This window comes from Pleurodeles waltl, chromosome 3_1, assembly GCF_031143425.1.
Source record: "Pleurodeles waltl isolate 20211129_DDA chromosome 3_1, aPleWal1.hap1.20221129, whole genome shotgun sequence".
Taxonomy (NCBI): domain Eukaryota; kingdom Metazoa; phylum Chordata; class Amphibia; order Caudata; family Salamandridae; genus Pleurodeles; species Pleurodeles waltl.
In genome coordinates, this window is record NC_090440.1 from 619,087,740 (window position 1) to 619,115,625 (window position 27,886).

Sequence of the window (27,886 nt, forward strand, 5' to 3'; positions counted from 1 at the left end):
TTGGATGCGTCGCTGTTGCAGTTTTCTTTGAAGTTGAGAGATAGGCCGGTAGGGTTGGGGCCAAGGCAGTTGTCGTCTCCGTCTTCTCTGCAGGGCTTAAGGTCAGAAGTCCTTCTTCTTTGTTAAGGTTGCAGGAATCTCTTTTCCTAGGTTCTGGGGTGCCCCTAAATACTGAATTTAGGGGTGTGTTTAGGTCTGGGAGTGCAGTGGCCAATGGCTACTGTCCTTGAGGGTGGCTACACCCTCTTTGTGCCTCCTCCCTGAGGGGAGGAGGGCACAACCCTATTCCTATTGGGGGAACCCTCCAGAATCAAGATGGAGGATTTCTAAAGGCAGGGGTCACCTCAGCTCAGGACACCTTAGGGGCTGTCCTGGCTGGTTGGTGACTCCTCCTTTTTTTTCTCATTATCTCCTCCGGCCTTGCCGCCAAAAGTGGGGCCGTGGCCGGAGGGGGCGGGCATATCTACTAGCTGGAGTGCCCTGGGGCATTGTAACACGAAGCCTGAGCCTTTGAGGCTCACTTCTAGGTGTTACAGTTCCTGCATGGGGGAGGTGTGTAGCACCTCCACCCAGAGCAGGCTTTGTTTCTGGCCTCAGAGGGCACAAAGGCCCTCACCACATGGGGTCAAAAACTCGTCTCTCAGCAGCAGGCTGGCACAGACCAGTCAGTCCTGCACTGAACAATTGGGTAAAATACAGGGGCATCTCTAAGATGCCCTCTGTGTGCATTTTTTAATAAATCCAACACTGGCATCAGTGTGGGTTTATTATTCTGAGAAGTTTGATACCAAACTTACCAGTATTCAGTGTAGCCATTATGGAGCTGTGGACTTCGTTTTTGTCAAATTCCCAGACCATATATTTAATATGGCCACAACTGTACTTACAATGTCTAAGAATAGACTTAGACACTGTAGGGGCATATTGCTCATGCAGCTATGCCCTCACCTGTGGTATAGTGCACCCTGCCTTAGGGCTGTAAGGCCTGCTAGAGGGGTAACTTACCTATGCCACAGGCAGCATTTTGTGTGCATTGCATCCTGAGGGGGATGCCATGTTGACTTTGCCTTTTGCTCCCCACCAACACACACAATCTGCAATGGCAGTGTGCATGTGCTCGCTGAGGGGTTCCTTAGGGTGGCACAACATATGCTGATGGTCACAGGATCCTCGGAACCACTGGTACCTTTTACAAGGGACTTATCTGTGTGCCAGGGGTGTGCCAGTTGTGGGAACAATGGTACATTTTAGGTGAAAGAACACTGGTGCTGGGGCCTGGTTAGCAGGGTCCCAGCACACTTCTCAGTCAAGTCAGCATCAGTATCAGGAAAAAAGGGGGGGGGGGGTAACTGCAACAGGGAGCCATTTCCTTACATCAACTATTATAAATTATTACAGTCGAGTTCTGCCGTCATGATGTCTGCTGCCAGAGCCAGCAGAGGAGGTGAAAGGCAGGCCAGGTCATGAAGCACAATAGAAGCAGCTGTTTAAAGTAACAAAATCGGAATGTTGCTTTTGTTTCTTCTGTTTTATTTAAATAGCGTACAATAACAAGCAGAGAGAATGTTTTTTGCACCCCATAGAGAAAAGCTAGAACCTTTCCGGCGTGTTTCTACACATTCCAAGCTACTAAAACTATTTTTTGTTAAAACTGTTTCTAATCTCAGTTTGCAACGAATATCTAACAGGTTTATGATGTGTTTAATTCTGCACTACAGGTTTTATTTTCATTCTTCATTTTTGTAAACATGCTCGCTCTCTCTTATGAAAGAGTATGCATCAAGGTGCGGTTTGTGGGAAAGTGTTGGTGTGATCATGTATTATTTGGGGCAAGGTACGCCCTGGCATACATGTTAAGGATATTGCAAGTCATCTCACAGCATGGACATCATTTAGCTTGCCAGGGGTCGCAGCAGCAACCTCTAGCTTGCTCCTTGCGACCCCTGGCACTGCCTTTGCGACCCCTGGCCTCAGAGGTGGGAAAATCAGTGCCAAGAGGGCAGGAGTGTCTCGCATTTCCAGGGTCTGACTCCAAACTCGTTTTCTGCTCATTTTTATTACACTAATAGTGAATAATAATGTTATTATTCACTATTAGTTTAGTAAAATGTGGAGCAGCAGGACCTGGAATGAACCTCACTGGTTTTTAAGGTAAGAAAAATAAAATGGCTTTAAAGGTATGGTGTATGCAGTTAGAGTGAATTTGTCTGAGAGAGAATGTGTATGTATGAGCATTTATGTTTGTATGTGGGGCTGTGTGTGTATGAGTGAGTGAGAGAATGTGAATGAGTGATTCAAGGAAAGAGTGAGTGCAAGAGACAAACTGAAAATGAAGGAGTGCAAGGGAGCACTGAGCAAGACTGAGTTTGAGCGAATGAGTGTAAGTGAATGTAAGTATGCATGTGAGAGTCTTATTCTTCCAAGTCTGATTTTGGACCTGGCATCCTTCTTGGCTTACAGAAACACCATTGTTAATATGCTATCACTGTCATACTGGAGTCAATACCTGTATATGGGATACCCATGTCAAAAATGCTAGTGCTGGCCACACTAAAGGTCAATTTTGGTATGGGGCACCCATGGAAAAATGTCAGTGATGGCTTGCTGGAGAAAATTGTTGGCATAGTTGACCCGGTGGCAAATTGCTGATGCCAGCACACTGGAGGAAATTCTTGGCATATGGGAGGAAGGAATGGCATATGTCAGGGGGCCATCCATGATAGAATGTGGTCCTCAACATACTAGACATAACTTTTTACATAAGGGTCCCCCATAATACATGGACAGCAGTATTAGCAAAATGTTGGCACTGGCATATTGTGTGGAATGCTTCAGCAAAAAGAACGCCCATCGCAAAATGCTGGCTCTAGCATTGGAAGTAATTTTTAGGGTTCACCTGCCCGGCGTGCGCTTGCATGCTGTGCTTGCAAAGTCTTTTGCTAACAAAAAAAATCTTAAAAGGGGCTTTGAACATGCCCCTTACTTACAAAAATTTACCAATGGCTTATTCCAACATTGCTCTGTTATACCGGCCTCTGATTTCACTTCCTGCTCTGCTTTGCCTTCCATGCCGTCGTCTGGATGAAGTAGAGCTTCCGCTCACTGCCAGTGGCTACTGACCAGAGTCCTTCCGCTAGCTACTCATCCTTTTGCAGGTACTTTTTTTTCAATTACAACCAGCATTCCAAAAGTTACATTAATTTTCTAGACACTGGGAGATCTGTCTCCCCTTTCACTGTTGTTCCTCTCACTCCATTTGTTGACTTCGGTACTCATGGCCAACATTACACATATTTACTTATTTACCTCGGTAAAGGACCGCATTATGAAGACCTCACATGGACGATTTTACAGAACACGTTACGGGGGAAGACCGTTTACGAAGGGGGGGGGGGTAACATCTTCTGTTATCTGTTACAAAGTCTCCAGTGCCGGAGTTACTAACACTTCCATTTTAACAATCTGTGACCGCATTCAGAAACCCTCATAAAGAGGGTTTACCATGCTATACACATAAAGCAGTCGGAAACATGTTGCTGGAAAGACCGCTTTTAAGGAGCCCCCTCACTTACTTGATGTTGCGAGCACCTGCAGCTGAATCTGCTGATCATGTCCTCCCCATCTTAAATGATGGACACTCACAGAGGGGCCTCTGTAAAGCACTCCAATACCTTCCAGTCGAGTTTGTGCTATATAAAAGTACCCCAAAAATTAATTTAAAAACATGTTTCAGTGCTGCTATAATACATGTTTTTATTAAATTACTTTTTGGGGCTCTTTTATATAATGCAAACTCAACCCGAAGGTATTGGAGTGCTTTACATGAGCACCACTTACACTACATAGGGAAACTTTCATTTTAAAAAATATGTTACACAGCAGCGCGAGCTGCTGTGGCTTAAAGTTTAAAAAATGTCCTATGACGCGTCACAGCACTTCTTAAAAACTTTAAGCCACGTTGTACAACAGCTGGCACTTCTGTGTAACATGTCTAACTAAACATTGACAAACCCACTAGAATTCACAAAGGCGAAACCTATTGGCTTTGCCAATGCTTGTTGACATACGGGGCAACCATAGGATACACAGGATATTTTAAAAACATAATTGGTTCAACTCATTGGGACTGTTAAAATTCAATAGCTTGATACACCATGAAGGGACCAGGGCTGAGAAACCCATCTTTCCATTCTCCACTAGAAGACATCAGACTCACTTTGCTTCCTTACTACAATTCAGGTAACTGTTCCCTCAACATATTATACCTGCACCTTTGCACAGATGATATCCAAAAATAGACGTTTGTGTCATATTAATCATGCAATTAATATGGAACTTTTCCAGTGTTACTTCTTATGATGTCATCGGAATAAAGGTCATGTGACTTCTCTGCCTAAGAAGATTTAAAGTTAAAGGGCCTATGAAGAAACTTCATGTGACATCATTAAGGTCAAATGGTATATGATGTCATTTCCACTACCCCTAGCATTTTGGTGAATTGACGTCCATGCCCCTGCCTCGTTACTCTATATGGTTATGAAACGAGGGTGACTTCCTTATAGTGTATTCCAGAGGGTACTTGATTCCTTATATAATGTGTGCATCCTTGATATACTGCTATTTTGCGCTGCATGGAGTAGCCTTCCATCTTGCAGTGCTGACATCAGCATTTGTAATGAACCATGTCCTTCACACCAAGGGCTGTAGAACTGCTTGACCGTACTCTTCTTAGGATTTCAGTGCACCTACCCCAGATCTCAAGAGGCCAGACGTAGCTGTACTGTTTTTTTTAGGTCTGGCCATGCAGAGAAAATATTAGCCTGTCCAGCAAATTATTAAGGTTTTCTCAGTGTGATCAATGGCCAATCAGAGTGCTGTGTAATTATATTGTCTGTTTACATCACCTTGTTCCGTGAAGTATTGTTTTTTTTAAAACCAGGATTACAAAGCACATTACATTTCTAAACCACATGTATTCCTATGTGATAACAATTTTTGTCTGATGAAGCACTTTTAAACCTTGTGTTCGTAAATTTAGCAATACAATTGTTTTTATATTTTATACATTTTCTAGCAGTGTTAAAAAAAATCTGGCAAAGGCTGGCAAAATGGATAGGTACACTGAATATGTTATGTGGATTCTGGGAAGAGTACTCAACAAATGCAGTGAGTAATGTATTACACGTCACTCCTGAAAGCAAATGAAATTCTCTTCTTCTATTGGTTGTAGCACAGATGTACTATTGAATACAACAGCCAGGGCTCTGAAGGAATGTACACCGTGGAGCTGATGCTATTGGGCTACCTATCACCTTACAGCAGTGGGTCCCAACCTGTGGTCCGGGGACCCCTGGGGGTCCGCGAAGCCTCCTCAGGGGGTCTGCGACTGCTTAGAAAATTAAATAATATTAATAGATTAGGTCCCCAGCTTTCAATAATGACTCAATGGGGGAAAAGGGGGGGGGGTCCCCGGAATCCAATAAAAAATCAGTGAGGGTCCCCGGGCTCCATTAATGATAAAGTGGGGGTCCACAGAAATCAAAAGGTTGGGAACCACTGCCTAACTGCATAAAGAGAGAATCCAGAAGATCTGCGCCTACAGTCCCACCTCGAAGACACAGCGAGCTTTGAGCTCTGTTCCCTTGCAGTTCCTGTTTAAATATATGTCTGACATCACTGTACATCAAAAGACTGCTGCACTTGGACATAGAGTGCATGATTCTTGTCCCTACATTGTATCCCATAGACTTGCAAGTGCTATATTTTAGTATTTATTATCTATATGAAAGATTTTCACTTTTAAATTTATTCCTATATATCATAGTATATAAATTATTTATTTGGTTCATGTAAAAGATGGACAAATTGTAATTCAGTGATTTCATATACCCATGAATTCAGGTGATTTGAGACAGAACTACCCCATGATTGTTTACTTTTTACTGATGCTAATGACTAATGGATTTGTCTCTTAGGTTTCCTATCCTGGACTGAGATAGACTGTCCAACAGGTTTATTTGATAGACTTCCTCACCCGCGATATCTCTGATATCTCTGAAAGGCTGCTAGGGGTTGAGTTGACTGATTTTCACCAGGAGTCCCTGATATGTGACAGCCCAGTATTGCTCGTACACCATAACAACCTCTCCTGCAGGCCTTCCATAGGCACACCTGTCGGAAACTCCTAGCCTACTACTGATGGCACAACCTCTGGTCCATAACCATTAGAAAAGAGACTACCTCAATGGGTTTTCATGACCACGTTACAAAAATGGTGCAACATAACCTGATGTGCTTTTTCTCCCCAACAGTTGAGAAGCCTGTACCAGACTGTGCTGTCGGGGTCCAGAGGCCGAAGTTTGTCTTGCCAACACCAGGTGATGGGGAAAGATTCTTAGAGCACCCATGTGAGGATCTCTCATTCAAAGTAACATCTTACAGCCATGAATAACGGTGAGGGCCAAGAGCCTGTAATCTATGTAGCATTATCCCAGAACCAACTCCTTCAAAGATACAGTCTAGAAGCAGTCAGCATTCCGACCTTTTAGCACAGTTTAATCTTTTGCTACAGTAGCAGTTACAATGAGCCAAGTCTTCCAATTGTGGGAATGAAACTAAATAGATTTACTTTCATAATTACGTTCGTATAAAGATTATAAAATGTATAAACTAATACAATTCTAAAATAGGTCATTACATTCTCGATATTAAAATAAAACAGTGAAAAATCAATCACATTAATTATTTAATACGTTGATTCATTTATAAGTGTAGCGAGTACATTTTGAGAGTATAAAACTCAGTACAATAAAGTAAAATGTGAGCTGTAGTTTTATTTGCTTCACTAACAGTAACTGGATATGAACATGACTATAAGATAACAGAGCTACAGCTGGAGGAGAGCCTCCGGTTCAAACCACAGCTCTTCGTCTGCCATCTTCTTCCACCTTTTGTCCATTACATCAATATCTCTAAGGCAGTGAGGTGGTTCCCCCATCATACCCTTCATCCCACATATCCATGTTAGGTACCAAACCAATCACACCACAGATCCCTGATAGGTACCTATACCCACCTTCACCAACATCGCGGATAGTTGTCCTTATCTCCCACCTTGCAAACATTGCTTCAGGTACCTTCTCCAGAGGACTCTCACATGCTTGTTAAATTACTTCAACGACAAACATTCCCTTGGAATATCAGCACCAAACACCCCACTAAACCAATGTAAGTACCTGCACTGGGTGTGGAAGGCATCTCTTGTAGGTACCCACTTTACCATCTAATACACCTTTCTGGGAGATACAAACGCCTGTAACTTCAAGCATACCTTATAAATATTGACACAGCCACCCAACACAGCCTTCATTGGTGCCCACACCAACCATCTCAGAAATCCTTGGTAGGTACCTTCTCAAGCACTCACCCACATCTGCCATCTAACAATTCTGTCCTTGATATCTGCTCTCGACATCTCACTCTCCCTACTCGTACTGGACATCTTAATATTCCTAGTCGGTATTTGTTCTCGCCATTATGCCATTTTTGATTTGTACCTGCTTCACCTGTTGCTCACATTTCTGGTAGTTATCTGCTTCTGCCATCCTAGACATTCTTGATAGATTTTTGTAACCGTCATCAAACATCTGTGGTAGGTATCCTTTCCTATTCAGTACATTTCATTTTATTGATATCAGCTCCCCACACCTCTTACATCCTTTGCTTGTCGTTGATCCACCATCTCGCACACCACTCACTGATCTCTTGTAGATACCTTTTCCTACCATCCCACACATTCTTTGCAGATACCTGACCCTGGCATCCCCAGTTTTAGGCAACTGCTCCTGGCATCTCAAACATCCCTGATAGGTACTTACTGTTCCATACATCCCTGGGGCTTCTGTTCGTACCTTCATAGCATCCTTTTTGGGTGCAAGCTCATCCTATCATCACATCTTTATGAAGTACTTGTCCTGTTATCCCACACCTGGTAGGTGACAAGATGGAGTTAGCCTTTTAATGCAGATGCCCAGGTGTTTGTGCATGCCATGTCACATATTCAAATACAGATGAGGGGGAGCTCAGCTTTTCATCCTTCTGAAGTTGATACATCCATTGCTATTAAATTGTATGATCTCGTGACACCCGTTTTTCGCAACTTTTAAAGAGAAGAGTTGTTCGAGTTGGTAATTTTAAGCATGATCCCTCTGTACGATTTTGTTCAGAAAAGATGAGCGCCACCAAAATTTATTTCCTCATAGTCTAAAAACAGATGCCCCCACAGTACCATCTAATGATCAAAGAAGAATTAGACCAGGGCAAGCTCATTACAAGCGTCCACTTACTAAGAGCACGAGGCCAACTGGATCTGTAAGTGTGTTGAGCAAGTTCCCATTTAAGTTTCCATTACGGAGTAGATGTTTGTGTATTCCCTTTTATATTGTGTAGTGTACTATCTCTGTGTGCAGGCGTCCCACATGAGAGTAGTAAGCGCTATACAAATACTAAAATGCAATATGCTATCCCAGTGGCGTAGCGTGGGGGTTGCAGGGGGGGCCGGCCGCACCGGGCGCAACATCTGGGGGGGGGGGGGCGGGGCGCGCTCGCACTCGCGAGTGCTAAAATCCACGGGTTAGGGGGCGCAAATTACTTGCCTTGCCCCGGGTGCTGACAACCCACGCTACGCCACTGTGCTATCCCACTTGCAAACAATGGTGTTTCTTTTTAGGGCATTACAGCCTCAGATTGCATGCTATTTCAAAAAACCTTCTCTCTATCCCTAAAACCACGCATGAATAATTGACCTGGACTTAACATTAGTGAATCCTCTGCATGCCTTTTCCTCTTTGAGTGTCGCCTACTCTAAGCCACATTCCTGTGTGCCTACTTTCTATTATTGCATTCCTCCAAATTGCCCACACCTCACCTCGCAGCGCACAACCTCCTTCTTTTAAACCATATCCCTGCAATTTAACCAGTGGTGACCAGCAGCAATTAAAAGTGGCGGGGCGAATATGTGACCCACTAACAGGCTGACTGGTTTATGGGAAAGGTAATGGTGTGACCAAGTATTTTATGATACAAAGTACCTGCTGCCATACAGAAGCCTATTGCATGTCTCCACAGGGTTCCATAACCTAACCCTATAATGAATGGAAGGTGGCATTTTATCCTTCATATAATAAAGTACAATAGATTGAAATCAAAATAACATGGAATAATTTATAAGTAAGTCACACTTAGGTTGTGTGATAAGTGTCATATTCTTCTAATCTTTTAGTTCATTTAATATTAAATCTTGGAAGAACTTTGTGTTATTACAGAAGAAACACGATCATTAGACTGGTTTATAAATGTTTCTAAATAATGCACATATTTTCTAAACTGAGCCTTTTCTCTTTATGCCTACAACATAACCTTTCCCTCCCAGTCATCTCAAAAACAGTTCAGCTTTTGATCCGGATTGCACTCTTTTTTAAATCCACCCTTGGATGTTACATTTTGAGCTGCCTTTGGTAAATTAGAAGTTCTTTCCACTGCTTTATAACTTCAGCCATAACTAATGTGTACATTTTAGTGGGCCTAGGTTACTTTAAGTTGTGGAGCTCCACAGGACAGAATAAACATGAAGCAGTGGGGTAGAAAATGTAGAACACCGTATCCCACGGCCTTCGATAGATGCCTATGATACATCTTGTTAGCATCAGGGAAACGGTGGCCTGCAGGACTATCCCTGCTACTAAGTGTATAGATTTACAAATTTATAGAATTCAATAAGGTTTCCAAAGTACTCACAACTTCCAAAATTATCCCCCATGAGTGCAATTCACATTTTTCTATCTTTTTAACTCAACAGGGAAATTATTTTTCCCCATAGAGAAAGAATACCGGTCCTCCATTCGAGCAATTTCCTATTCCCACCGTTCATGGGGATTTGGTCAAGTAAATCTCTGACCAAGTGCGTCATTAGTTGTACCCAAAGTTTCAGTACATCCCTACCTTGAAATGAGCACTTACCTAACCCCCCATTAGAGGAGTTATTGAAACAAAAATCTATGTGCCTGCGTAAAATGATGTTCATCGGACACTGTGATTTTTGGGTTGAGCATAGCAGCATACAAGCGCTGTTTTTCCGATGTGTTTTTATCTATTTGGCCTTTTGGCCACGCCCACCTCACGCCTATCTCTATCGCTCATTCATGGGTTTGCCCTTCAAAAATCCTTTGTTAACATTGCTAAATGCTTTACATTTGTCCCTCCTTGGGGTGGTTTGGTTGTTGTCTTGGACATCGACCCTGTTACATGGCTAATTGCACTTTTGCAGATAAGTTTGACTGCAAGCAAACTTCTTTTTCCTTTTGTGTGTCTCCTTCATGCTCATGGTGTGGTGCTTTGAATCGGCTTGCTTATGTGAACTATATTACTTTCCAATTTCAATTTATGGGACAAGAAAATTCTGGTTAGGAGTTTACAACACTAATAGCTCTAACTCAAGCAAATGCAAGACCCATTGCATTGCAAATACTTGTCTCTCACTTGTATCTCCTTCTGCTTTTGCTAATCTCCTGCCATTCACTCTCTCTTTTCCACTCTCCCATTAGTCAATCTCTCTCACTTCATTTACCATTTCCACCCCAGGCCTCTTGTTTTCCGTCATCTCCCCATCACCCCGTCATTTATCGTGCCTCTATTTTTTCTCCTGCGGCGGAGGCACTATGTCCCCTCTCGTCCTTTCACTCTCCTACCAATCTCTCTTTTATCCTCATTTCAGTCCATATCTCCACTCGTTGTCCTTCTTCTCAATTCTCTTCAGTGTTTCTCCTCCTCTTTTGCTCTCATACCAAACATATTTACATTACCTTCTTCTCTCCCAAAGGTGCCTATCTCAGAGAACATCCTGCTCCTCTGCCCCACACCCTACCTGCTTACCCACACCCTCTCAAAACACACAGATCACACTGTAAAGCCAATGACGACAGATCCCACTGCGGGAGGTGTGGGTATTGGCTATACTGCACAGCGGACAGCTTCGTGTTTTACCATCCGTTTACTGGGCCCCAGCATACAGTGTAATTTTATGGAACACCAGGGCTTTAAGTGGGCTGAAAAAAAAAGGAGAATCTCTCAAAGGGGCGTGGCAGCTATAATGAAGGGCATGGCTTAAAAACACATAAGCTAAAAATCCATTCTTAGCACAGTGTGCTACCTGGCTGGTATTTAGCTGCTTCTTTCAGTCATTGCATCCAGATATATAATACAACAAGTAGCATTACATCTATAACATGCCAGGACTATTGGCTTTGTCAATGGTTGTTGCATAAGATAAATAAGCAACAACAATGGCTTCATTGTATATAATACTGACAAAGCTTCAATTCTTAAATGATGAGACTGTTAAAGAATTATATAACAAGTCTCTTTGGAGTTACATCAAAGGCAGGGCAGAGTGCTTCTTCTGCAGAGTTAATTTTATTTTCACCCTAAGGGTGAGGGCAAAAATAGAGAGCCCGAAAGCACCTGCTTTTTAGGTAGAGTGTTCAAGTGCTCTGATGTGTTGTGATCGATCTGTGGGCTTTTAACCACGCTCACTGCACGCCCCCCACTATCACTTGTTCATGATGTTGCCTTTCAAAAATCCTTTGTCATCATTGGTAAATGTTTTACAATTGTCCCTCTTTGGGGTAATTTTGTTACCACCTTGGCCTTCGACCCTGTTACATGGATAATTGCACTTTTGCTGATACGTTTGACTGCGAGTGAACTTCTTTTTCCTTTTGTGTCTCTCCTTCGCGCTCATGCTCATGGTGGCTGTGGCACTTTGAGTCAGCTCACTTATGTCAACTGTTTTACTTTTCATTTTCAATTTATGTGGCAAGAAAAGTCCAGTTAGGAATTTGCAACGCTTATAGCTCTAACTCGAGCAAATGTGAGACCCATTGCTTTGAAAATGCTTGTTACAAGTTATTTTTATCATATTGCTTTGCTATTTAATGAGTCAGTGACATAGAGGAACAAGACAGAGTATTTCTGACAGTAAGTACCAACCCCCCCAGACCGAATTGATACTTTCTTCATACAGCTGATCTGTGTACTTCCTGAAACAACACATACAAGGAGAGATTGAAAGGTAACACACAGCTGAGATATCTTCCCCTATAGTAAACTCAACAGTGAAAATCCTGCCATAAGTAACTCAGATGTGGTGCACCCCTGCAACGTGCCTATTACTATGTACTCACCAGACTGTACCAGACAGCGAGTCCTGAGGACCTGACAGTTCTAAAATATTACATTTTTGACAAAGGCGGCCTCTACTTTGAACCTTTTTTGAAGTGCTTTATTCATTGCTGTCTACAGTCTGTAGAATTAGTCTGGTGAGACCACCTGTGTTTGTCCTCTTAACTATCTGTGGGCACCGATTCACACCACAGAGTGTGCATAGGTCCTGAAGAAGTAATAACATCGTTAACCATTTTTTATCACAAGACCCATTAACCCCAAAATAGAGTAGTGGACTATGTGCAGGCCATGCTATTTTTTTAGTATTTGCCTTGTTCTGGGTCTGCTGAAAAACGTCTTTTTCCACGAGACCTGCAAATATTATCAAAGTTTTGAGGTAACAGCACCAGCGTGCACTGTATTTATTAACTTTAATAAAAACATTTGGACCAGCTTAAGAGATCACCCATCAAAAAAGACATATAAAGTGGGTATCTCTCACATACATTCCTTCTAAGACATAACTTGAGACCCAGTGTCAATAGCTATCAGTGGCTGGCAGGTGCAACTTTAGTTCTCCAGCAGTCTGCAGTAACATGAGATCTCTTTACTGGACATCATGGCCTGCCACTTGCACCCCCCTTCATTTTGCATTTAGGGTGAGGTCCCTTCATTAACTCTGGCTAAGTCCTTTTTCAAGTCTGTTTAAGTGCACATCAAAAACGATGGGTGGCACGCTTAACTTAATGTCAGCTACTGGTAATTACACGGGAGGGCATTCCTGGCCATCATTTTTTGCCCACTATGCTGCCTCAGATTAGACCCAGCCATATTCAAGTCAGTCTTGGTCCTGCTTCAGTAGGAACAGTGCTGCCCAAACTCCCAAGACAAGTCCTTTCTGACCCAGAACACAAACAACTCATGACTTGTTTGCCATAGTTGGGGCTGTTTAGTCAGGTGCAGCTTGGTGCCAGTGGCACAGTGAGCACAGGACTAACATCTGGCATACCTGTCACACTTAGGGCTTCACTCTGAAGTAAGCAAAAAATTGATGAATTAAGTGTTTGAATTATTCTCAGCCCCTAGTAATTACAAGGGTCCGCATAACAGTGCCTTGCTTTTTTGCCAACCATGCCACCTTATATTAGACCTAGTCATGTGCAAATCAGTTTGGTCCTGCTCCAGTAGTAACAATCAAGCCAAAACTGCCAAGCCATGTTGTCTCAAACTGGTACAAAAGCAACCCGGTTTCGCCATAGTCAGGGCTCTTCAGATGGGTGCAGCATAGTTCCAGTGGCATAGTAAACACAGGACACACAACTGGGCATACCAGTCGCATGTAGGGCATCACAGTGAAGTAAACAAAGAAAGTGTTGGGTGGAATGATTGAATTAATTGCAGTCAGTCGAAATTACTTGGGGGTGCATCCCAGTCTATTGATAGCTTACAGACACCTCAAATAGGTGGGAACCCACTCGCAAATGACAGGTGGTCCCTTAAGGACCCCTTTCTCTATGTTAAAGGTTAAAAAAACATTTTTTAGGTGTAGGTAGTAGTCCTTAAAAGGCTGCGGTTAAAAAAAAAAGATAGCTTTATTTAAAGGTAATCACAGACATGGTGATCTGTTGACTCCAGCAGGTTACCTTCGTGTGGTGGCAGTGGTTTGTACTAGGTTGCAATTTGTGTTAGAAAAAGTGGGAATTACTTGCAGAACAGGCAACACACTGAAGTACACATTCATTTGATTTGTACCCCTATATTTTCCCTCAGCACAGTTTGCAAAGTTGGCCTACAAAATCTGTAAGGGGAATATTGCACAGGTGCATCACTTATAGCAAAATTCTGATCCCTGCACAAATTCCAGATTTCATCCCTTATCTCTTAATTAGAGATGAAGTGAATGGTCTTAAGTAACCCACTCCAGAGTCACTGATTTTTGTCCATGGCTTACTTCCGTTTACTTGAGATTGTGTAACACTACATGGTTTCACTGCACCTGAGTTACTCTCCACCAGATCTTTGCTCCTGAGGGTATCCTAGAATAGCCTTGAGCAGGCACCTTAACAAGTATGCCGGAAAGAGTTGGGTCTAGTCACTCATTTAACTGAGAGATCCTTTCCTACTCATCCTCCGAACGTGAGCATGAGACAAATCAGGCAATGTGTACTAGCACCTGAGAAGCGCTGAGAGGCGACCAGTGGGGCAGGAGCCCTTTAATTTTGAAATCGTGCTCCCGCCGTCGCGGGAAGCGCTAAGAGGCGACCAGTGGGGCAGGAGCCCTTTAATTTTGAAATCGCGCTCCCGCCGTCGCGGGAAGCGCTGAGAGGTGACCAGTGGGGCAGGAGCCCTTTAAAACTGAACCGCGCTCCCGCCGCCGCGGGAAGCGCTGAGAGGCGACCAGTGGGGCAGGAGCCCTTTAATTTTGAAATCGCGCTCCCGCCGTCGCGGGAAGCGCTGAGAGGCGACCAGTGGGGCAGGAGCCCTTTAATTTTGAAATCGCGCTCCCGCCGTCGCGGGAAGCGCTGAGAGGCGACCAGTGGGGAGGAGCCCTTTAATTTTGAAATCGCGCTCCCGCCGTCGCGGGAAGCGCTGAGAGGTGACCAGTGGGGCAGGAGCCCTTTAAAACTGAACCACGCTCCCGCCGCCGCGGGAAGCGCTGAGAGGCGACCAGTGGGGCATGAGCCCTTTAATTTTGAAATCGCGCTCCCGCCGTCGCGGGAAGCGCTGAGAGGCGACCAGTGGGGCAGGAGCCCTTTAAAACTGAACCATGCTCCCGCCGCCGCGGGAAGCGCTGAGAGGCGACCAGTGGGGCAGGAGCCCTTTAATTTTGATATCGCGCTCCCGCCTTCGCGGGAAGCGCTGAGAGGTGACCAGTGGGGCAGGAGCCCTTTAAAACTGAACCGCGCTCCCGCCGCCGCGGGACGCGCGCAGGTGGCGCCCGGGCGAAGCCCGGGCCAAGGGCGGGCCCGTCCTTGCCCGTCATTGCCAGGAAGAGGCAGGGCAGGGCCACCCCCCTGACATTTCTCCCAAAAAAACATCTGGACTAGAAACCTACGAGCATAGGGCTGCCTGAAGGTACTGTGGCGACTTGTTTGCTCTCCTTTCCTTTCAACCTTCTCTTTCTACTGTCGCGCTGTGTTTTGTTGAGGGGGCTGGAGCCCTGTAAAGAAATGGCTCCCTGTTGCAGTTACCCCCCACTTTTTGCCTGATACTGATGCTGACTTGACTGAGAAGTGTGCTGGGACCCTGCTAACCAGGCCCCAGCACCAGTGTTCTTTCACCTAAAATGTACCATTGTTTCCACAATTGGCACAACCCTGGCACCTAGGTAAGTCCCTTGTAACTGGTACCCCTGGTACCAAGGGCCCTGATGCCAGGGAAGGTCTCTAAGGGCTGCAGCATGTCTTATGCCACCCTAGGGACCCCTCACTCAGCACAGACACACTGCTTGCCAGCTTGTGTGTGCTGGTGGGGAGGAAATGACTAAGTCGACATGGCACTCCCCTCAGGGTGCCATGCCAACCTCCCACTGCCTGTGGCATAGGTAAGTCACCCCTCTAGTAGGCCTTACAGCCCTAAGGCAGGGTGCACTATACCACAAGTGAGGGCATATGTGCATGAGCACTATGCCCCTACAGTGTCTAAGCAAAACCTTAGACATTGTAAGTGCAGGGTAGCCATAAGAGTATATGGGCTGGGAGTCTGTCAAAAACGAACTCCACAGCTCCATAATGGCTACACTGAATACTGGGAAGTTTAGTATCAAACTTCTCAGAATAATAAACCCACACTGATGCCAGTGTTGGATTTATTAGAAAAAATGCACACAGAGGGCCTCTTAGAGATGCCCCCTGTATTTCACCCAATTGTTCAGTGCAGGACTGACTGGTCTCTGCCAGCCTGCTGCTGAGAGACGAGTTTCTGACCCCATGCGGTGAGAGCCTTTGTGCTCTCTGAGGACAGAAACAAAGACTGCTCTGGGTGGAGGTGCTTCACACCTCCCCCCTGCAGGAACTGTAACACCTAACAGTGAGCTTCAAAGGCTCAAGCTTCGTGTTACAATGCCCCAGGGCACTCCAGCTAGTGGAGATGCCCGCCCACTGGACACGGCCCCCACTTTTGGCAGCAAGTCCAGGAGAGATAATGAGAAAAACAAGGAGGAGTCACTGGCCAGTCAGGACAGCCCCTAAGGTGTCCTGAGCTGAGGTGACTCTGACTTTTAGAAATCCTCCATCTTGTAGAAGGAGGATTCCCCCAATAGGATTAGGGATGTGACCCCCTCCCCTTGGGCGGAGGCACAAAGAGGGTGTACCCACCCTCAGGGCTAGTAGCCATTGGCTACTAACCCCCCAGACCTAAACACGCCCTTAAATTTAGTATTTAAGGGCTCCCCTGAACCTAAGAATTTAGATTCCTGCAACTTACCGAAGAAGAAGACTGCTGAGCTGAAAACCCCTGCAGAAGAAGAAAGAAGACACCAACTGCTTTGGCCCCAGTCCTACCGGCCTGTCTCCTGCCTTCTAAAGAACCCTGCTCCAGCGACGCTTTCTCCAGGACCAGCGACCTCTGAATCCTCAGAGGACTGCCCTGCTTCCAAGAGACCAAGAAACTCCCGAGGACAGCGGTACTGCTCCAAGAAGACTGCAACTTGTTTCAAGGAGCAGATTTAAAGACCCCTGCAACTCCCCGCAAGAAGCGTGAGACTTGCAACACTGCACCCGGTGACCCCGACTCGACTGGTGGAGAACCAACACCTCAGGGAGGACCCTCCGGCGACTCCGAGTCCGTGAGTAACCAAAGTTGTCCCCCCCTGAGCCCCCACAGCGACGCCTGCAGAGGGAATCCCGAGGCTCCCCCTGACCGCGACTGCCTGAACTCCATTTCCCGACGGCTGGAAAAGACTCTGCACCCGCAGCCCCCAGCACCGACAGGAACGGAACTCCTGTGCAGGAGTGACCCCCAGGAGGCCCTCTCCCTTGCCCAGGTGGTGGCTACCCCGAGGAGCCCCCCCCTTGCCTGCCTGCAACGCTGAAGTGATCCCTTGATCTCTCATTGATTTCCATTGAAAACCCGACGCTTGTTTCTACACTGAACCCGGCCGCCCCAGTGCCGCTGAGGGTGTACTTTTTGTGTGGACTTGTGTCCCCCCCGGTGCCCTACAAAACCCCCCTGGTCTGCCCTCTGAAGACGCGGGTACTTACCTGCTGGCAGACCGGAACCAGGGCACCCCCTTCTCTCCATTGAAGCCTATGCGTTTTGGGCACCTCTTTGACCTCTGCACCTGACCGGCCCTGAGCTGCTGGTGTGGTAACTTTGGGGTTGCTCTGAACCCCCAACGGTGGGCTACTTTGGACCCAAACCTGAGACTTGTAAGTGATTTACTTACCTGACAAAAACTAACAAAAACTTACCTCCCCAGGAACTGTGAAAATTGCACTGTGTCCACTTTTAAAACAGCATATTGTGTTTTATGTGAAAAGTATACATGCTAATGTAATGATTCAAAGTTCCTAAAGTACTTACCTGCAATACCTTTCAAATGAGATATTCCATGTAGTATTTGAACCTGTGGTTCTTAAAATAAACTAAGAAAAGATATTTTTCTATAACAAAACCTATTGGCTTGGATTTGTCTCCGAGTGTGTGTTCCTCATTTATTGCCTGGGTGTATGTACAACAAATGCTTAACACTACTCCTTGGATAAGCCTACTGCTCGACCACACTACCACAAAATAGAGCATTAGTATTATCTCTTTTTGCCACTATCTTACCTCTAAGGGGAACCCTTGGACTCTGTGCATACTATTCCTTACTTTGAAATAGTGCATACAGAGCCAACTTCCTACATTGGTGGATCAGCGGTGGGGTACAAGACTTTGCATTTGCTGGACTACTCAGCCAATACCTGATCACACGACAAATTCCAAAAATTGTCATTCGAAATTGATTTTTTGCAATTTGAAATTTTTCTAAATTCTTAAAAGTCCTGCTAGGGCCTTGTGTTAGTCCCTGTTAGCATTTCCTTTTAGAGTTTAAAAGTTTGGTAAAAGTTTGAATTAGAACCTAGAACTAGTTTTAGATTCTTAAAAAGTATTCCAACTTTTAGAAGCATAATGTCTAGTGCTGAGATGAATGTGGTGGAACTCGACACCACACCTTACCTCCATCTTAAGATGAGGGAGCTAAGGTCACTCTGTACACTAAAGAAAATAGTAATGGGCCCCAGACCTTCCAAACTACAGCTCCAGGAGCTTTTGGCAGAGTTTGAAAGAGCCAACCCCTCTGAGGATGGCAACACAGAGGATGATGATAGTGACTTGGAGGGTGATTCCCCCCTACCAGTCCTATCTAGGGAAGACAGGGCCTCTCAAGCCCTGACTCCACAAATCATAGTCAGAGATGCTAGTTCCCTCACAGGAGGGACCAACCTCTCTGAAATCACTGAGGATAACTCCAGTGAAGAGGACATCCAGTTAGCCAGGATGGCCAAAAGATTGGCTTTGGAAAGACAGATCCTAGCCATAGAAAGGGAAAGACAAGAGATGGGCATAGGACCCATCAATGGTGGCAGCAACATAACTAGGGTCAGAGATTCTCCTGACATGTTGAAAATCCCTAAAGGGATTGTAACTAAATATGAAGATGGTGATGACATCACCAAATGGTTCAAAGCTTTTGAGAGGGCTTGTGTAACCAGAAAAGTGAACAAATCTCACTGGGGTGCTCTCCTTTGGGAAATGTTCACTGGAAAGTGTAGGGATAGACTCCTCACACTCTCTGGAAAAGATGTAGAATCCTATGACCTCATGAAGGGTACCCTGATTGAGGGCTTTGGATTCTCCACTGAGGAGTACAGGATTAGGTTCAGGGGGCTCAAAAATCCTCGAGCCAGACCTGGGTTGATTTTGTTGACTACTCAGTGAAAACACTGGATGGTTGGGTAACTGGAAATGAAGTGCATGACTATGTTGGGCTTTATAATTTGTTTATGAAAGAACACATTTTAAGTAACTGCTTCAATTAAAAGTTGCATCAGTATCTGGTAGACCTAGGTCCAATTTCTCCCCAAGAATTGGGAAAGAAGGCAGACCACTGGGTCAAGACTAGGGTAACCAAAACTTCCACTGGGGGTGACCAAAAGAAAGGGGTTACAAAGCCTCCCCAGGAGAAAGTGGGTGACACTAGAAACAAAGAAAAAGAGTCCTCTGTAGGCCCCCAAAAACCAGACCAGGTGGGTGGGCCCCGGGACACAACCCAAAACAAAGGTGGGTACCAGGGTAAGAACTGGGATGCCACTAAGGCATGGTGCCATAACTGTAAACAGACAGGGCACCACACCAAGGACACTTCTTGTCCCAAAAACAAACCCCCTAGCAAAATCCCAGGGGTGACCAGTGTAGCCATTGGGGATGACTCCTCAGATGAGGAGGTCTTCTTAGCCTTCAACTGGAAAAAGGGCCCAACAGGTGAGTTGGAGATTCCAGAGGGAAGTAGACACTTCCACCACCTACTGGTGAATTGAATCCCAGCCACTGCCCTGAGAGACACTTGTGCCAGTCACACTATTGTGCATGACAGGCTGGTGTTCTCAAACCAGTACATCCCAGGTGAGACTGCCAGAGTAAGAGTTAGCCCAGACAGGGTCACTTGTAGGCCAGCGGCTTTTGTGCCCATAGAAGTGGGTGGGACTTTTAGCTGAAGAAGGGTGGTAGTCAGTACAGACCTCCCCCTTGATTGTCTCCTTGGAAATGACTACCCAGAGGTTAGTCAGAGCCCAAGAGAGGAACTGGTCCAGTGCCAGTCCTCTCCCAAGGACTCTGGAGGTCCTGCCCCTGCAGTAACTTCAAGCAGGCCCCAGAAGAAAAAGAATAGAAAACAGTGTAGGAAGGGTGGACAACCTTTAGCCAAGGTTCCAGCAAGCCAAGGAGATTCTGCTCCAGTAGGGGAGAACTCCAAAAGTGGCTCTGATAAAGTCCAACCTGACCCACAAGAAGTCCTGGCTAGTCAGGCAACTGTTAAGCCTGAGTGGGTGGCTCCTCAGCTAACAGAAGAAAGAGTGGAAGAAGGGTGTTTACTACAAGATGTGGTAACCCCCTACTCTAATACAGCAGACAGGCACCCTGAATCCAAAGAAGCCTGTAACTTAGCCCCTTCCCTTGTAGGTGAAGAGCTAAAGGTGTGGTTCTGGGCACTGACAGCTGTCAGTGGCCTCTGCTGGGTGTTAGCCTTTATGGCTGCACTATCCTTGGCATGGTGGTCTGACCCCATGCCAAATAGCAAGTTAGGCCCCCTGACCCTGTTGGTCATGATGGGGTTACTCCAGCTCTGGGTAACCTCTTTGGGTAAGCTAGGGGTGACCCTGGCTAAGATAAGATTAGCAGAGGTGGATACCTCTAACCCCAAAATAGAGAGAATGGGTGGAGACATAAAAAGTACAGACAAGAGGCAATTCAGACTAGGTCCTATCATTGTGGAAGTGGGTCAGTTCCCCAGAGGGAATGACCTGAACAGGAGGATGTAAGGCAGAGTAGGCCCTGCAACAAACCAGCCTATTTCCTCTACTCTTCCTCGCCTGACAGACTAGGAAGACTCTCCCAGCTTTGGCTGAGTCTCCTGGCCTGTGGGCTGGGGGGGGCTTGTGTAAAGAAATGGCTCGCTGTTGCAGTTACCCCCAACTTTTTGCCTGATACTGATGCTGACTTGACTGAGAAGTGTGCTGGGACCCTGCTAACCAGGCCCCAGCACCAGTGTTCTTTCACCTAAAATGTACCATTGTTTCCACAATTGGCACAACCCTGGCACCTAGGTAAGTCCCTTGTAACTGGTACCCCTGGTACCAAGGGCCCTGATGCCAGGGAAGGTCTCTAAGGGCTGCAGTATGTCTTATGCCACCATAGGGACCCCTCACTCATCACAGACACACTGCTTGCCAGCTTGCGTGTGCTGGTGGGGAGGAAATGACTAAGTCGACATGGCACTCCCCTCAGGGTGCCATGCCAACCTCCCTCTGCCTGTGGCATAGGTAAGTCACCCCTCTAGTAGGCCTTACAGCCCTAAGGCAGGGTGCACTATACCACAAGTGAGGGCATATGTGCATGAGCACTATGCCCCTACAGTGTCTAAGCAAAACCATAGACATTGTAAGTGCAGGGTAGCCATAAGAGTATATGGGCTGGGAGTCTGTCAAAAACGAACTCCACAGCTCCATAATGGCTACACTGAATACTGGGAAGTTTAGTATCAAACTTCTCAGAATAATAAACCCACACTGATGCCAGTGTTGGATTTATTAGAAAAAATGCACACAGAGGGCATCTTAGAGATGCCCCCTGTATTTTACCCAATTGTTCAGTGCAGGACTGACTGGTCTCTGCCAGCCTGCTGCTGAGAGACGAGTTTCTGACCCCATGCGGTGAGAGCCTTTGTGCTCTCTGAGGACAGAAACAAAGCCTGCTCTGGGTGGAGGTGCTTCACACCTCCCCCCTGCAGGAACTGTAACACCTAACAGTGAGCTTCAAAGGCTCAAGCTTCGTGTTACAATGCCCCAGGGCACTCCAGCTAGTGGAGATGCCCGCCCCCTGGACACAGCCCCCACTTTTGGCGGCAAGTCCAGGAGAGATAATGAGAAAAACAAGGAGGAGTCACTGGCCAGTCAGGACAGCCCCTAAGGTGTCCTGAGCTGAGGTGACTCTGACTTTTAGAAATCCTCCATCTTGTAGAAGGAGGATTCCCCCAATAGGATTAGGGATGTGACCCCCTCCCCTTGGGAGGAGGCACAAAGAGGGTGTACCCACCCTCAGGGCTAGTAGCCATTGGCTACTAACCCCCCAGACCTAAACACGCCCTTAAATTTAGTATTTAAGGGCTCCCCTGAACCTAAGAATTTAGATTCCTGCAACTTACCGAAGAAGAAGACTGCTGAGCTGAAAACCCCTGCAGAAGAAGAAAGAAGACACCAACTGCTTTGGCCCCAGTCCTACCGGCCTGTCTCCTGCCTTCTAAAGAACCCTGCTCCAGCGACGCTTTCTCCAGGACCAGCGACCTCTGAATCCGCAGAGGACTGCCCTGCTTCCAAGAGACCAAGAAACTCCCGAGGACAGCGGTACTGCTCCAAGAAGACTGCAACTTGTTTCAAGGAGCAGATTTAAAGACCCCTGCAACTCCCCGCAAGAAGCGTGAGACTTGCAACACTGCACCCGGCGACCCCGACTCGACTGGTGGAGAACCAACACCTCAGGGAGGACCCTCCGGCGACTCCGAGTCCGTGAGTAACCAAAGTTGTCCCCCCCTGAGCCCCCACAGCGACGCCTGCAGAGGGAATCCCGAGGCTCCCCCTGACCGCGACTGCCTGAACTCCATTTCCCGACTGCTGGAAAAGACTCTGCACCCGCAGCCCCCTGCACCGACAGGAACGGAACTGCTGTGCAGGAGTGACCCCCAGGAGGCCCTCTCCCTTGCCCAGGTGGTGGCTACCCCGAGGAGCCCCCCCCCCTTGCCTGCCTGCAACGCTGAAGAGATCCCTTGATCTCTCATTGATTTCCATTGAAAACCCGACGCTTGTTTCTACACTGCACCCGGCCGCCCCAGTGCCGTTGAGGGTGTACTTTTTGTGTGGACTTGTGTCCTCCCCGGTGCCCTACAAAACCCCCCTGGTCTGCCCTCCGAAGACTCGGGTACTTACCTGCTGGCAGACCGGAACCGGGGCACCCCCTTCTCTCCATTGAAGCCTATGCGTTTTGGGCACCTCTTTGACCTCTGCACCTGACCGGCCCTGAGCTGCTGGTGTGGTAACTTTGGGGTTGCTCTGAACCCCCAACGGTGGGCTACTTTGGACCCAAACCTGAGACTTGTAAGTGATTTACTTACCTGACAAAAACTAACAAAAACTTACCTCCCCAGGAACTGTGAAAATTGCACTGTGTCCACTTTTAAAACAGCATATTGTGTTTTATGTGAAAAGTATACATGCTAATGTAATGATTCAAAGTTCCTAAAGTACTTACCTGCAATACCTTTCAAATGAGATATTCCATGTAGAATTTGAACCTGTGGTTCTTAAAATAAACTAAGAAAATATATTTTTCTATAACAAAACCTATTGGCTTGGATTTGTCTCTGAGTGTGTGTTCCTCATTTATTGCCTGGGTGTATGTACAACAAATGCTTAACACTACTCCTTGGATAAGCCTACTGCTCGACCACACTACCACAAAATAGAGCATTAGTATTATCTCTTTTTGCCACTATCTTACCTCTAAGGGAAACCCTTGGACTCTGTGCATACTATTCCTTACTTTGAAATAGTGCATTCAGAGCCAACTTCCTACAAGCCCTCTAAATTCAACTATTCAACTGGACTGGCCGCAAGGCCCTTTTCACGAAGGAACCCTCTGACCCTCTGTCCTTCGTCTGCTATCGAAGGGAAGAGGCCAGGCTGGGCCCCCCCCTCTTTATCCTTGTGTTTTAAGCTGGTCCCCTAGTGATTGGAGCCCTCTTTGTCTTTTGTATTAAGGGAAATTGCTTTAGACATACGAATATAGCTCCCTGAGTTACTGGCCACTACGTAAAATATGGGCAAAAGGAAGCACTCAAAATTAAACACCTCAACAAATTTAAAAGACAGTTCATCTATATTAAAATACATCTCTGGGGCGATGGGAATGATAGATAAGCAAATTGCCACTGTTGAAGGGAAAATGTCATTATCTAAAGAGCAATCTCGTGATTCATTAGGGCCTGTACTCCCGCAACATAACTCCCCATCTAGTGAACTTGGGGACGGACACTCAAAAGTAAGGCCTAGAAACGGCTGTATTAAAGACTCTTCGAACATAATTTATTCCATGGACGAAATATCCCCTGTTGCTAAGCGACCAAGGAAACCGGAGACGGGCCTGGTGGACAAGACCTCAAAAAAAACGCCAGTGATAGACTTAATAACTACTCCAATCAAAAAACATTCAAAAAAACTAACCCGGAAGAAACCCTCAACCTTAGCAGGAGACACTATTCGATCACTCCTCATAAATCTCCACGAGATAGTAAACTCATTGAAATTATCTATCGGAGCTACTTTGGACTCAATGTCGGAGCGCCTAAAGGGGGTGGAGTCTAGTCTTGAGGCAGGCCTTGAAACAATAAAGTCCTTACAACGGGAAGACACGCATTTTACAAGCAAGGACCCCAGAAATACATTGCGGTCCTCACTACACGAGAACAACACACAATCTATTCCGTACAATAGGCCAATTAGTATACATCGGAACGTTAACCTCCAGAATGAGTCCCAATCTCATCCAATAGCTCCTTTTTTGAACCAATATAACCAACCCTCATTTTCACCACATAGTCTTTCTTCAGATAAAAAAGCTCTAAATCCCACTCTCTGTAAGACAGCAAGTAGTGCTATGCGCAGGGCAACGAATACCTATCCCTATTTAAATCCAGGAAGAAATAGAACTAGCAGGCCTAGATCCCCGAAACTTGCTTACCTCCCTAGTGACCTGCTACATCTTCCCCCGGAGGATACTCCATATGTTGTGGTCTTGGCTAACGTCCCACCGATAGATGGCCAACAATGAGAAACTTGGACGGCCTTGAGAAACAAGGCCCTCAATTGGATCGGGGCCCGAATGGGCTCTGGAATGGTGAGGACTCTTTTTGATGACATAAAAATGGTCAGAAGAATTAAATGGATAGGAATCAGCAGGAAAGCGCTGACGGGAGATTGCGTGGTCCTTTCTTTTGGCTCACCAAATCTAGTGAACAGGATTATTCATGACCTAGGAGCCAGACAAGTTACTTCACAAGGAATCTCGCTATTACCCCTGGGATATTTTTATCAAAGACCAGAGGGGAATAACTCCACCTGCTCACAGCAAGCTGTAGCACCCTCATCCAGCCCAGACCTGTCTAAAATGTGCAATAGATTCTATCCTCTCTCAACGCTGGAAAATATAGATTGACTCGATATGAAACAGTTAGCTCTTCATGATAGAGAAGTACAGATAATATATAGATCAGGGACGGAACTACAAAAGGAAGATACATCACATACAACGGTTTCTATAAGGAATGAGATATTACCTCATTTAACCCAGTGTGATGATGAATCTAGAAATATACCAAATACCACTATGGGCGATATCCCCCCTCCTTCCCTAAAGAACCAGCCCTGTAATTTTAACCAGAATCTTAACCAGAAACCTGAAATAGTCTTACTATTTTGGAATATTGCAGGTCTAGCAAATAAGCTAGGCAATGAGATCTGGGCTAACTTTATAGAAGATTATTCATGTGTTTGTTTACAAGAGACATGGCTTTTAACCCCTGCATATTTAAACGGCTATAAAACATTCCACACTCCAGCCGAGCAGTCTAGGTATGGTAGACCTAAAGGGGGACTGTGTACATACATCTCCAATAAGTTGTCTTTACAGAATTTAGTGATGCAATTTACGAGTCCATACTACCAAATGATAGAGAGTGACTTAGATCCACCTAGTCATTATTAATTTTTATAATAACGCTGCTCCAGGAGAATTTTCCAACATTCTTGTGGAAATGGGAAATGACTTAAAAAAAATATGTGGAAAAAATAACCGCGAGATCCTATTGATATGGGGTGGTGATTTTAACGCCCATCCGTGTAAAGAAATTTCAGATAAGATATGTGGTTGGGACTCGGAAGGTATAGGTGCAAGCCTCCACTTCTCTCACAACACTCAAGGAGATGAAATGAATTTACTGGCTCAAACCTATAACCTATCCTTTGTAAATGAATTATTCTTGGACGAACCACAGTTTAAACCAACGTATAACTGAAGGGGCGTAAATACAGTGATTGATTATGTCCTAATGTCTACTCACTTCGCACACTATCTTACAAACTATGCCTTGCACGACATCGCAATTAGTGATCACTACCCCCAGAGCATGAATCTCCTACTATCCCCCCTTTCAGCAGCTAGGGAAGATAGTATTACACTGGTAGATGATATTGAACTGGTGCCGCGCAATGGATACACTATGAAGTGGTCTCAGACAGACCCCAAGTCTTTACTGAAACAGGTAATATGCCAATGTAAACATGATCTCGCAGACTGTTTAAGAGAGAACCCACATCCAGGGCAATGTCTAAGTGCGTTTACAATGATTACTCAAACCATAAAAGAAGCCCTTACTATTAGAAGCAGTAAGGCAGGGAAAAAAAGGTCGTGCGGATGGTTTGATCATAACTGCACTCAAGCACATAAGAGACTGAAAAAGGCCCTAAACGCTCCAAAAAGGTGCTTGAGTGACATACGTAAACGCAGACAGGAATATAAGACAGCAATAAAGGAAAGGAAATTGAATATAAAAACAAACTTGTGGGAAACCCTCCACATAGCAAGTCGTAAGAAAGATAATATACTCTTCTGGCAGACAATAAATTCCCCCGTGTTAGGGGGCAGAGACATTCCTAGGATGGAAATCGCCATCTCCGAAGAAGACTGGGTAGCACATTTCTCTAATATATATTCACTGACGAGTGACATATTAGATCATACACATGACCATGATTCACAGGAAGGTCCGCGCCTAGTTATAACCCCCCAATTTAGCCTTCAGGAGGTAGAGGAAGCTATCATAGAAAGCAAATCAGGGAAAGCGCCAGGCCCTGATGGCGTTCCGATCGATATATTCAAGGCCAATATTGAGCTGTGGGGGCCTGTATTGACGCAGACATTGAGGGCTATCTGCACATGCGGACCCCCACCATCTTGGGGAGTTTCTAACATAATTCCAATATATAAAAAGGGTGACCGCCTTAATCCAGCCTGCTACAGGCCTATCTCCCTGCTGGACACAACAGCTAAACTAGCAGGGAGAATAATTCTGAATAGGCTGCAAACATGGGCAGAGGAAAAGAACGTTTTATCCCCGGTCCAGTATGGATTCCGGAAAGGAATCGGGACAGTAGAACAAAGTTTAAATTTAAGTCTCATTATTGGAAAGTATACTAAGATCAGAGCAGGCAATCTGTACCTGGCCTTTATTGACTTGTCATCAGCTTTCGACTGCGTAATCCATGATAAATTGTGGGACATTTTAAATAGCATGGGGGTGGAACCGGCCTTAATTCAATTTATTCGCGAAATGTACACAGGGTGCAGAGCAAGAGTGAGGTACGGCCTAAAAGGGGAATGTACTCGCCTCTTTGGTCTTCACAGAGGAGTGCGCCAAGGCTGCGTTCTTGCTCCGTTCCTGTTTTCAATGTATATAAATAACCTAGACAAAGAATTGGCCACTAGGTGTAAAGATCTACCCCAAATAGATAAGCGACCTGTTCCGGCATTACTTTACGCAGACGATGCACTATTAATGGCCAGGACCCCAATAGCTCTCCAGAAACTTCTAACAACCTGCATTACATACATGACACAGCTGGGACTCACTGTCAACCGCTCCAAAACCTTTATCATGAACTGCGGAGGGAAGCGCGGCAAGACTTATAACACCACTATTGCAGATAGCAAGGTCGAAATCGCACAAACCTTTTCATATTTGGGCATAACATTTGATAAGTTGGGTTCCTGGGCCAACTGCAGGAAGATGAAGAGAGTGCACCTGATCAAAACAACGATGGCACTACGACTCTTCTCCAAAAGGCTTGGGGGGATTACA